Here is a 13,856-nt window from a genome sequence, read left to right on the forward strand (position 1 = left end):
TAGCATTCTAATAATTGTAGTTTTTAGGAGTTTTTCAGGTGTAACTAGGAAAGAGAAGATGAGAGGAAAGGAAAAAAAAAAAAAGAAAAAAAAGATGAAAACATGATTGTCAGGAAAAAAAATGTTAAAAAGAAAAAGGGACTGCGCGCACCCGCTAGGTGCATGTAGTACACACGCCCTCTAGGCGAGCCTAGTGCGCTCAATGCACGTCAAAAGTGTGACACCCCGTAATAAACTTGTGAAAAAAACACATAATTTGATTTAATAGCATTGATCATGTGTCTTATATGTCACTGTGTATTATTGTGATTCCTGAGCATATTTTGGTTGAATATCATTGATGGTGTGTCTTGATCTTGAGGTCTTATTATGTTGATATTGTGTCATTTCTTCTATTCTTGAAACCTTGTTGATATTGGTGTATTCTACTCTGTAAATGTGAGATTCTGATGTCTATTTTGCCTACTATTGTTGAGGTCTGAAAACACTGTCTCATACTTCATTTTAACCTAAGGGGACTGGGCAACGAGCTTGGCAACCGCGTGAACTAACCTGTCTGCCAGTTCATTTTATTTGGACTAAGGGGATTGGAGAACGGGACTGGGGAGCCCGTGAGCCAGTCACGTTAGTTCATTTTGGTTAGGTAGCGGGTTCTCTGACCCCGCCACTTGGTTTTGTGAGTGCAAGGTTGATTATGTTCCAGCGCAATATGTTCCAGTATGCTTTAATTCATCTCCTATTCCAGTTTGATCTACTATAATGTCTTGAGAAATTCTTATCTTTGATTATTTAATGTTGTTCATTCGTGAATCATATTCTCTTGATAATTCTTGTACTTCGTGAGTATTGGAAACCTATGTTCTTGCATATTGATGTTCGTTCTATTGAGTATTTGTTACCCTGTTATGTTCTTATATAAACCCCTTTGAACACAATATGATTCTCCTGGAATTCTTGTTCTTGAATTGAGTTTGAGTTACTACCGTTGTTCTATCTTGTATATGTATTCTCTTGAAATCCTATATATTTATGTGTCATTTGATTGAGAGATATGTACCTTGTGGATGGAATCCTTCTTTGAGATTATTTTGCAGGTTGTGGACTGTGTGGGGACTTATTGTGACATTATGGTATTAATTTGAGATTGGCGGACCTCTAGCTCGATCTGCAATGGGTTCAGTTGTGTGGGAATCTATGGACAGGTCGATGGTGTGGAAAGCCTCGATCAACCATTGTGAACTAATCCGGTAATGTGGAAAGCTCCAGGTTGCTTTTGATTGTTTGATTGATTGGTTTGAGACTAGCGGGCCTCTAGCTTTGTTTGTAATGGGTTCGGTTGTGTGGGAAGCTCCGGACTAGTCGATGGTGTGGAAAGCTTCGATCAACCATTGTGAATTAATTTAGTTGTGTAGAAAGCTCCGAATTGCCCTTGTTTGTTCTAGGAACCTAGTAGAAAGGTATCTTGGGTGTAAGAGATAGTAACTAACTCGTTGGGCTTGGAATCCCAATAGGGGGTGTATGCACTTAAAGTTCTAGATCTGTTTCCATTGGTTATTGGTATTGATTGGTTATTGATCGATTTGGTATTGTTTACCTGTGTTATGGTATTGATGTTGGATGGAAGCCCTGCACACTGGTTCCACATTGGTATTTGGTGGATATGATTATTGTGATTATGCATTGCTATACTGATGGTTATGTGATGATCTATCATGGTGTGGCTTATTCCTTTTTCTTGCTCATATCTATAAATTCTCTTGAGGGAGTCTGTGCTTATGAAACTTCCTTGCTAAGTGTTGAGGTTGTACCTCGTTATGTTGCCTTCTGAGTATGGTTTGAGTTTGAGCCTTGTTGTGATCTTTTATCTCTTTCTTGAGTTGGTCTCGTAACCATTGCTATTGTGTTGAATGAGTATTTTGGAAACCTTCCATATACTTGGCTAGTGGGTGTGTGTGTGTGTGTATAAACCTATATTGGATATCAAAAGTATATTATGTAGCTTTACGTGTTGGAGTGGGGTTTACTTAGAATATAAGCTAATGTTTTCAACTTATGTTTTTAGGTATGGAGTGAGCCTATCTCGTGAGCGCGATAGCAAACCTTGTAGCTTTATTCCTTTCCTTTTGAGCTAGTTGGTGTTTCCTTGAGACTATGTAAGATATTTGGGTTGTAATAACTTTGGTATTCGAATGTTATGTTATTGAAGATTATCTATGTAGACTCTTGCCTTAGCATTTAGGTTGGTGTGACCTAAGTGTGGCATAACACCCCTTTATAGTTGATTCGCTTTCATTTTGTTTGTTAGAACTTGTGATCTTTTCAGCTATTTCTATACCTTTTATTGCCTTAATTATATCCTAGAATTAGGGGTGTTACAAAAAGCACAACTTTTTTCCTTTTCTCTCTCCTCTTGGGTTCCACAAAAAAACCACTTCTCCTGCAAATATAATTGGTAGAAAGGTCAAATCGACCCATGTACTCCTTCGTAGTGTTCAATTTACCCCCTTCATCTAAAATAAAATGCAATTAGGCACATTAACTTCTTAAAATTGTTTAAATAACATTTTTCTCTGGTTTTCTTCTGACTTGGCAACTGATTAAGATGAGGTGGCATGAAAAATTAATTAAATATATTGACGGAAGATAAAAAATGGTCATACCACAATAATATTAAGACCAAATGGGAATGTTTTTGAAAACAAAAAAGAACTAAAAGTGAATCGGCACATATAAATCTAAGACGAAAAATGGAATTAACCCTTTAAATAATTAGAGAAAATCTTGTGGCAAATACGTGGCAAATAAATGGTAAAATAAGATAACTTGTGAAAAATACATGTTGGCAAAATTCTAAAACATTGCAAGTTAGCAGTTTAGTTCATTCACCACATTAGCAATAATGTGTTGTACTTATGACTCAAATCTTTGTAATTATTTATTTTTGACATATTAATGCAATATATTGATGATAAAAATAATTAATTTTAAATATTTATAAAATAATATATGAGTTGAATATAAATATCATGATGTGGATGATATCAACGCCACATAAACTAAGTTAATTATAATATTAATACCGTTAACTATTATCTTTAATTGCACCACATTTTAAAATATAGGGACTACTAAATTGAACAAAATAGAAGTACACAGGCTAAATTGAACAAAACACTATTGTACTCGAACCTCATAAGTACTTTGACCTAGATAAGGGGTTCGCTTGAATGTGTTTTAAGTTCATGGGCTAATTACGTTATCTAAATAGTTCAATAGTCTATTGGATTCTTATCTTTTTTATTATTTTTTTCTTTTTTAAAGATAAAACTATAAATCAACTCAAGTTGAATTATATTTTTCTAAACCATTTTTTAGAATTTACCAAAATTGTATTAAATTTATTTATTTTTACCATAAGTGTCTTTTAATCTTTTGTACAGTTGTCGCATTAGCCTATATTTCATGGACCCATCATTATATAATAGATTATGATCTGCCTTACAAAGTGGACCACATAAAATTAAATTTTTATTTTGTGTATTAAATGTTTATTTTCAAATATAATATTTAAAAATAAATCTTCAATACATTAAAAGAACTTCCAATATATTGAAAAATAAACATTTATCCATAGTCCATAATATGATTTAGCTCATGGACCAATGTAGTTTAGGCATATAGCGGTAAATTATTTTGTGGATCCAGGTCCACCTTGCAAGGTGGACTCATATATAATTTACATACTAAATATTCACAATTTACCTTTTAAAAATTCACAATTTGTATACTATGAATACACATTGTTAACATATATGTAATTGATTATCTTGTTTTGTATTCACAAATTCCTTTCAAATATTGTAGTCAATTCCAATACTAAAAATACACAATTTAAGTCCGTAAGGATAACCCAGATGGTAAGAGTGCTCTACTTACAGCCTAGAAGTTGGAGGTTCGATCCTCAAACCCCTGGGTTTGAGCTGGTCAGCTATGGGTAACCTAGGCTGCAGGTTTACCTCCTTGTGGTCCTTTGCTGACACAATTAATGTCGTTTAGGACCAGAGTTCACCTTGCAAGGTGGACCCTGATCCATGGTATAACAACTGGGGCAAATTATCCCGTGCACCACGGTGCACATAGCAATGTGCACCACGTACGTAAACGACGTCGTTTTAAGCATTGTAAACTAACCGTCTCTTTTTTTAGAAATCACGCTTCCCGTTTCGGCCGGTCTCTGTATTTATGTTAATATTCTGTGTATTCTAGGTAATCAGTCTGTGTATTCCAGGCAATCATTCTGTGTATTCTAGGCAACCGTTTTGTGTATTCATGTTAGTAACACATGTTGTGATGTGTTTGTGCATTCGAATGTTTAGGAGGATGAGTTCTGTGTATTTTGTGTCAATATTCTGTGTATTCATGTTATTAACACAGGTTGTGATGTGTTTGCGCATTCGAATGTTAGGAGGATGAGTTCTGTGTATTTTGTGTTAATATTCTGTGTATTCTGGGCAAACATTCTATGTATTCTAGGCAAACGTTCTATGTATTCTAGATAATGATTATGTGTATTATAGATAATGAATTTTCTGGAGTCATTCGCGTCCGCGTCCACTAACATCGAAACGACGTCGTTTCGGACCAGGGTGCACAGTGCTATGTGCACCGTGGACGATATAACAATTGAACAACTGGCGTATAGCAAATTAAAGCAAATGGGCCTAGTACAGAATTTAAAACTAATGGGCCTTATGACATTGAAAAAGTATTGAGCTTTTGGTTTGGTTCAATTTTCCTATAGGAAGCAAGAAGACCTGGAGGCCCATACCTTATTTGGGTAGATGCAACAGTGTCAAATCTTGCAGCAAGAATTGCCATAACATTTTTGCAGTTTAAAGAAAACAAAAAAAAAAAACAAAAAACAAAAAACAAAAAAAAACTTACAGTTCAGTCTAAGGGCTTGTACAACCTATGCAAATGAAGGTGGCATAAGATCTGATTTGTAATTTACAGTGAAAAAATAATGGAAAGTTACTATGAACCTCATAGAATTTGTTATCTTCCTATCTTTGAGAACTTTGAGCACTGGATCTTATCATCTGATATGGGAGGGTCTACCAGCCTGACTATATGTGTTTCAGTTTGGCACTATGAATATCCAGTGGCACCAATGATGAATCAGTAAAATCTTTTAGGTGATATGTCAGTGTTGAAAGCAAAGTTAGGGAGGCCGAGGATCTTGAGGTGGGCTCTGCTGTTAGTTTGCTCTGGAAATCAGTTGCTTTCTTTCATCGCATTCCTCCAACCTCTATTCCTTTTATTCATCTTACTTGTCACACCTAAAATCTTGCAAAACATGTCATCACCTCCCTTCTTTTTTCGGGTGGCCGAGGAAAACCTGTAGTCACTATCAGAGGGTGTAAACTCCGTACCTCCCTTCTTTTTTGGGGTGACGAGGAAAACTCGCAGCCACTATCCGAGAGTGTAAACTCCACCACCTTGTAACCCTAATTGGTAAAAGATCACAAGGAGGTAAACCAGCCTAGGTTGTCCTGTGCCCCTAGCCCCAAAAGACCAAGGAGGTAAATCAGCCTAGGTTGCCCTATGACTCTAACCGTCAAAAGACTATAAGGAGGTAAACCAGTCTAGGTTGCCATATGGCCCTAACCGGCAAAAGACCACTAGGAGGTAAACCAATTTAGATTGTTCATAGTTGACCGGCTTAAACTAAGAAGGCTAAGATTTGAACTCGTGACCTTATGGTTACAAGTTTGTATCCTTAGCTATGTTGGCAGGGGTTATCCCGACTTCACCTCCCTTCTTGTTGAATAATAGGAGAGACATAAAGACTGACAGACTATCTTAACATATTTTATGGTCTGTATTGCTGCCATGGTCATTGAATGTCAAGCTTTAATTTGTTCAAAACTGGCGCTCTGAATTTGTGTCCTCACACTCACCTTAAGTCATAGGAACTGGCTCCACCACTGGACGTACATAGGAGGCTTCACATGGTTATATTGAACATAGGACTGATCACCTTGATTGTTTGTCACTGACTTTAATGTGCTCCAAAATTTTCAACTAACATGTGTCTTAATTAGTTAATTGTCCTTAGTTAGCAATATCAAGGAAATGTCCATCACCTACTAATGAAATGTACATTGGGAATTACAGAAGGGTAGAAAGTGGTTTCAAGACACAGTTCACTTTGATCAAGATGGGAATTACACTAAGAGGAGTAAGATGGCAGACAACATGAAAGCTAAGCTGTTCCATTTTGTATAGATTAATGAAAAACACTCTTATGCAGCCTGAAACCACTGGAAATAGCATGCTATAAAGTCTATAATATATTCCAGCAACACAGATCAGCAAGTTTCCCTAGAATTTCTTTCCTAAAAAAACAGTTCCTTTAGGCCAATATGTCATAATCTTCTGGTGTCATAGAGTTTGGACTTTTATTACCAAATCTTTACACTGTTGGTGCCTGCCAATAGCCTAAAAACATAGATAAGTGGATGGTGAAGGACAAACTAAAACAAATCCCTGGAACTCTTGCTCCTGCCGCAGGGTGGAGGTTCGATTCCGACTGAAGACATCGATCGTGGGTCATTGGGAGACCCAAAACCCAAAAAATTAATCAAGTGATTAAGACTCTTTGTGAGCAGAGTGTACAAGTAGGAGTGAAAACTGAGATTGATTGGGTTACTCGCGATTTACCTTCTCGAGTATCCCTGGGCAAGGGTTTTAAGGGTTTAGGATTAGTCTAGCATAAGCTAGGAAACCTAATGTATATATATTAAAAAAAAAAAAAAAACAAATCCCTCCTTTGCTTTTTTTTGAACCTCAGATTGATTAGTTGTAATATATGATTGGATGCTTAAGTGATGTACAAATGGTTTGTACCTAATCCTTCTTTGTCTATCTCACCCTTTTTTCCTTAATCCACGGAAGGTACAACCCCATAAGCCACTTTTAAAGACTATGGCTTTATTTTATATGTATGCTGTCAATTATATATAGTTTTGAAAAAGACACATCTGAGCTAATCAGATTGTATTAGCTGAGACATTCTCTGAATATGTTTTAGCATTCTTGACCATTATAGTACCACTGTTTCCAACACTTTAATATTCCTTATTTCTGTAGCAGTGGAAAACCAGTTCAATAGTATGCTCTTAGATGTGTTATTTTAAGCATAAAGCTGAAGGAAAAAGATGGGGTCTGCTGTCAGTTTAAGGTTTTTATTATGATTATGGGCAGATAATAATTGAATATATCAGGTTTTAGTGCTTTAATTTGATGGAATCTGATTAGTGTGAACATAAAACATAGTATATTATGTCTGCACATGCTAAGCATGGGTTTGGGAAGGTCTTTCACTTTCAAACAGGTTCTTTCTAGCAGTTATTACTAGTTTAAAGCCATATTAATGTTTCTCCTTCCACTTTCTTAATGCTAGAGTCTGGTTTAACCACTTTTTGTGGTTCCAAGCCCTGACCCGATAGAACATGTGGGAAGATATAAATAACTGTGACCCAATGGCTCAGCAGATAGGTCAAAATGCTAGTGTGCACAAGAGATTTACTCACTTTGGATATAATCTTTATATTGCCGCAGTCAAGTTTCAAACATTGGTCTCTTCTTCTAAATACTGTCTACTGAACCACTGAATTAAACCCGGAGGGCTTGTGTGCTTTTTGCTTAACAGAGATGAAGAGGTTTAGGAATGTGGCAATTGGCCAACAACCTTTTCAAGCAACATATTCAGCTGTACAGTTCAGGTGCCACCAGCAGTCCAGCACAGACTACCTAATATAATGTGCCTTTGTGGTGTCCCAGATAAGTGGTCCTATAACCTATGTTCCCACCCTTTCTTGGTTCATGGGGTCCCACTTGCTCCTAATCTCCTTAAAACCTGCTAAGCCTTTGAACATTATAAGACCTACATTATTTCCCCTTAGTTTATATAAATCTGAGGCTGCTAACTGAGGTTGCAGCCTCAGAGCTCCTCTCCTCCCCCCCCCCACCCCCGCAACACGCGAGAAGGCGAGTTTGAGCAAGATGGAGAAGCAGGGCACGTGCATTACTAACTCCGGCCAACGAAAACAGCCGCCCAGTTGATCATAAAACATAGTAATGATCAGTTTGGCAGAATGAGTTAGTGGTTCATGTGCCCATCTTCACCATCATGACCACTCAACCTTAATTACTACAAATTCTTTTTTGAGGTGACGAGAGAAACTCACAGCCACAGAGTCACTACTCGAAGGTGTGTATTGGGTAAACTTTACATTGTGATCCTAGTCAATAAAGGACCACAAGGAGGTAAACCAGCCTAAATTGCCCATAACTGATCGGCCCAAACCAAGAAGACTAAGATTCGAACTCGTGACCTCGTGGTTACAAGTTTGTATCCTTAGCCTTTGAGGTCAAATTCTTGATTGCAGGGCTGCTGCTCATCTCCAGCGCTGTGTGTCGGTAGCTCCCAGGAATGGGTAAGTCTCTGTGTTGATTTCAGTAAAACATGAAAGAAAAACTCTTTTGATTTTTTTATTTTATTTTTCCTTTTAGAGAGCCATGATTCAGTATTTGCTTTTCAATGATTGTGGGGCAAATTAAAGAAAAGTAAAAACTGTGTTTTCAATTGTTGTGGGGTAAAGAAGGAGAAAAACCTCTCGGCCAATCACGACGGAGATCATGCCAAAGAAAAGATCAATATTGGCAAGTGGTCAATATATTAGATCAGAATCATAATTATATTAAGCATTTAAGCCACATGATATCTCCAAGAACAAGGTGCATTTGCATGATCCATAATGTTGCGAAAAAAGTTGAGTTCATACCCTTGAATTGAGTTCTCTTTAGTTAAGTTGCATGATCCATAATGTTTTCTTTATATTTTATTTTTTCTTTGTAATCACTATCTGAGTGTGTGCACTGAGTGAACCCGTATTGTGCATTCAGCCAGAAAAGAATCACAAGAATAGGTTGCCTATAGCTGACTGGTTCAAACCAAGAAGTCAATAGGCCACTCTCCTGAGAATCGAACTTGGAACTTTATATTACCGGCGGACAGCTTGACCAGCTTGAATTGGTTGGGATTACCCTCTTTACATTTTCTTGATCTATCATATATAATATATTTGGTGAATGTATTAAAAAATATATATATATTCATATCCCACTGCTGCAAATTAAAGGACAGAAGAAAACATCAAAAAAGAAAAGGCTCAAAACAGAACATACAATTAAGGAGAATTCATATTCCTAAGAAGTAAAAATATGATTTCTTCACATCAATAATGGAAAACTGGGCAAGATTGAATGACAAGGAGAGGCCATTGGCACAGCACAGTAGCAAGGTGAAGGGTCATTGACACTTGACAGAGATCATAATCAATATAATAGTTTGGATGGTTTTTTAATAAATTAAAGTTGTAATGAAGGACACAAATTTCCTGATTATTATGAAGACAAAAAAAAAGTTTTTAGATGCAGTGTGTGTCTCTGTAGAAAAATTCCTTGGTGAAATTATATTTGTGTTATGCAAAAGGGGTACGAGGTTGCTTGTTGCTATCATAAAGTGGGTTATGTTATGTAAGATGCATCAGAGCAGAATGATGTTTTGTTGGAATTCTTGGGGAAATTGAATACTGTTTCGTCTGCTTTCTTTTCATTGTCTCAATCTTTTGCTTCTCCATCTTCTCTGCTGCTTTTTTTGTTTTCCTTAATTTTAGGGTCGATACTCTGTAAAACTAAAAAATAAAAAAATAAACAAAATAAAATCCAATAAATTTCAAAAAGAAAGAAAGAAAAAGATTAGCCCCTCCCTTAAAATTTGAATGGTGTTCATATAACCGTGGGCCCGTGGCAATATAGACTAGGAAATCAATATGAATAAAGACAACTTTAGATGATGCGGAGTCATTAATTAATTGAGTACACAAGTTTAACCTACACTTTTCTAATTGCATTGGAAGTTTGGAACTAATCTACTAAGACTTATACTGATTATGCACATAAAACTTTAATATTTAACTAAATATTAATTTCTTGATAAGATACACCGCCTTTAATAGTCTTAAACTCAGTTGGGAATGCTTACCACCCTCACAAAATCCACACAAATTTTGCCTCTATGTGCCTTAGTTGTATATCAGTCATGCAGTATGCTTACAGTCATGGTTGTAGTAGGCGTTACGCATAGGTATGACAATTTCAATCCGTCCCGTGGATATCCACCAGAATCCACCCCGCATGGATCGGGTTTTTTTGGGTGATAGTGGGTGATGGGTTGGGGGTGGGTCTTAGAAATGTAAATCCACGGTGGGTCGGGTTGGATTCGGGTTTTATGTACAAAACCCGCCTAGCACCCCACCCGACCCACCATGTGTGCATACATATATATAATAGTAAAATAAATAGTACTAGTATATAGCTAATTATAAAAGTTTCAATAATTTGGGTAACTTTTTACTATTTTATATCTAAACTACTAAATTTATTTTTAAAAATTAACAGTTTAGTTATTATATTATAATATTTCTATTATTTTATATTTTAGTATAACTAATGAATTTTGTTGTTTAATTATGCGTAAGTAATTTTGATATTAGTTTTTGAAAAAAATAATAAATTGATAAGTGGTGGGTACCCGTGGTGGGCACCCGCACCCGGTGGGGGGTGGAGATGGATTCTAAAAAAGTCCACCCGATGTGGGTTGGGGGTGGGGGTGGGTGGAGAAAATGAAAGGTGGGTCGGGTGATGGATGTAGCCCTCCCCGACCCATTGCCATCCCTAGTTACGCACTAGCCGGATGGTAGACTAGCGGTCTAGCGGTGCCTAGGCGTGGCGACCTATAAAAACAAAAAAATAGTGCATGTGTGTGGGTGTATGTTATATATATATATATATAATAAAAAAATTAACAAGGCCGACTCGCTCGAGTTAACTCGGCTAACTCTGCTGAGTTAGGCGAGTTAACTTGGCCGAATTCGGCCAAGTCGGCCATCAACTTGGCTCAATCGGCCGAGTTAGGCACTAGGCGGCCACCTAGGCGACTGTCCACCTAGACGGCCGCCAAGGGAGCAATTCGCCTCGGCCTAGGGGCGCCTAGCACCTAGGCGGCAGATTTTTGCAACAGTGCTTGCAATTGAACTTAGCATCATGAGTTAATTGTTGAATCTTAGCACTACATTATGCATGTCAAGCACGCTTAACCATGGAATTCTTTGGTTATCTGGTTTATATATCCATTTTAAAACCAATTGGTATATCTGATTTACATATCCTTTTTAAAACCAATTGGTAATAAATAAGTGGAATTAACTATTTAACCGCATTCATCTTATGATATTATTACGTCTCGAATCGAGTAGGGACTGAATTTGTTCGACTGGTTGATGCCCAACAACTTGAATATAATACAAATTTCAAGTGAAATCTATTAACTTTTATTATATAATCAGTCATACTTTATAAAATTAATCTTGTTATAATGTAAACACTGCACCATTGTGAAATTGCACTTAAACCATGATGCGCCTGACGTGAGGCTCCAATAAATGTAATGCTTCACATGTTAAATGATGGATCTAATGGTCCTAATTAGTATTAATCTAACACGATATGTGCATAAGTCGTAACATTTTTTGTCGTGCAAATTTCTTCATAGAAAATTTTTATTGGCTAATTATATATATAGAGGAACGCGCTCAAGTGAGAACCAATCGTAGCCGTCCACATGTTTAGATTTAGTGGACGATGGCAATTGGTTATCAGTTTTCTCATGGATATTTGGTTCTCACCTAATCTGTCTCCTACAAACACATATATGGTCAAGTTCCTGTGCGGACAAGGCTTTTCGTGCAGCCGTGTGATCACTCACCATTAGGTATACATTAATGCACTACAAAGTGTTCAAAAATATACCATTAGGTGTGGTGTATTTTGTGGTGCATTTATGCATTTTATTCTGGTGCGCTTTTGAATATTGTGTGATGTATTTATGCATAACTGATAGTGCAATCAACACCGACTGCACGGGAATTGAAGCTCTGTCCGCATTTGATCATATATATATATATATATATATATATATACACTTCAAGTCTTTAAATGTTATGATAATTTAATACTAACATTTGAAAAATTACTACACAATTTTTTTAAAACCTCGTTGGAATAAATTATACCAACTTAAAATGGCTTATAGCCTCATAGTCTTATAGGTAGGTTTGCCATACAAAAGAGATCATGAATAATATTGTTTGTTAAGGGGATGATGCTGAAACATTGCTTACAATTTACATTAGATACTATAATATAACCTATGTGTTGAACATAAATAATCATTTTACGTAAAACTAATCGATTTAGTTATTAAAGTAGTGTTAGTGCTGAAACAAATAATGGATCCTTTTACAAATTTGGTCATTTTTAATGATATTTTAATTCAATTCAGGATGAATATAATTTGATCTTTTACAAGCAAGTCTAGTTAAAAATTGACAAAAATACCTCAAACATCAAGGCATTGGTTTAGTAGATAAGAAGTCTAGCTTAAGACTTGCTTGTAGTGGTAGGGTGGGGTTTCAATTCTTGCCACAAACATTGGAGGTGTGAGTTGAGTTTATTGTGCACAAAAGTGTACAGTTCCGACGAAATTGAAAAGCAATGGTTATACAAAATTCACAAGAACCAGCATTTTAAAGTTTAATTTGGTATTTAAAAGGTTTACTCATAAATGCTTACAATAAACCAAAACTATTTTTATTCATAAATTAAACTACAATGATATTTTTATTTTGCAAATGTTGGAAATGTCTTTACACGGAAGACATTCCAGTATTCCACTAAATTTAACCTTTATACATATTTGAACGATTTGAATATTCTGCATAGAATTTTGTCGCCGGTGGAAGTATAAAAGGATAAATTTGATGAGATTGATAATTATTAAAGACTAAAAATTAAAATAAAAATATACAGAGATAATAGAAATAAAAATTCTGACTGATTCAACATTAGAGATATGAATGTGAGGTGTGGGGTGCAATATAATGCATTGTATCTCATTAGAGAATTGGTCAGAGCGAGGCAGCGAATTAGGGGCCGGGCACAAAATGAAAACGACCACACGTACTACATTTGGAAATGAATTGAAACACGTTTGCCCTTTGTTTCCTTGCCGTGGGCAACAAATCAGTCAACCAATACAGATACAATCCTTAATCACTACGAGTTCATACTTCTCAAAGCGCTAAGTGCTATTCCAACCTCTCAATTTGAGAAGAAAGTGATATGATGTGTAAGTTGATTCTTGGATTCAAATGTAGAAAGAAGTCATATTCCATAGCTAGCCAAGTAAGACCAACTCTCTTGTGTAACCATTATCCTCGCTTTTTGTAGGTACATGCTAATTCGCAATTAGTTATTAGCTAATAATAGATATATAATAATTTGATATTTACTTTTGACTAATAACATATAAAATAACTTATAAGGACATTAATAATAATAATAATAATAATAATAATAATAATAATAATAATAATAATAATATTATTATTATTATTATTATTATTATTATTATTATTATTATTATGTAATAAAATAATAATAACAAAAACAAATTTTAAAAAAAACGACAAAAGGGGAGCCACATCGTGACTTTTCTGATCTCACATCCAAATATTTGTGAAGTAGGAGCGTTGAGTTTCTCTATAAGAGAAGCTCAACCCCCCTCTTCCATTGAAAGATGCCCATCTGATGTTCCCACATCCAATGGGCAACAAAAGTGGATTCGAAACATTTGGGAGATTGACGCTGCAATGATCTTAGCAACCTCG

General features: G+C 35.9%; 1 long non-coding RNA gene across 1 annotated transcript; it reads left to right on the forward strand.

Annotated features, from left to right (window-relative positions):
• The first annotated feature begins 8,045 nt into the window (after positions 1–8,045).
• On the forward strand, positions 8,046–9,691 carry LOC116000416. Its single transcript, XR_004094103.1, has 2 exons — positions 8,046–8,501; positions 8,971–9,691. It is a non-coding gene; the product is annotated as an uncharacterized LOC116000416 (long non-coding RNA).
• The last annotated feature ends 4,165 nt before the right edge of the window (positions 9,692–13,856 follow it).

Source organism: Ipomoea triloba, chromosome 12, assembly GCF_003576645.1.
Source record: "Ipomoea triloba cultivar NCNSP0323 chromosome 12, ASM357664v1".
Classification (NCBI taxonomy): Eukaryota; Viridiplantae; Streptophyta; class Magnoliopsida; order Solanales; family Convolvulaceae; genus Ipomoea; species Ipomoea triloba.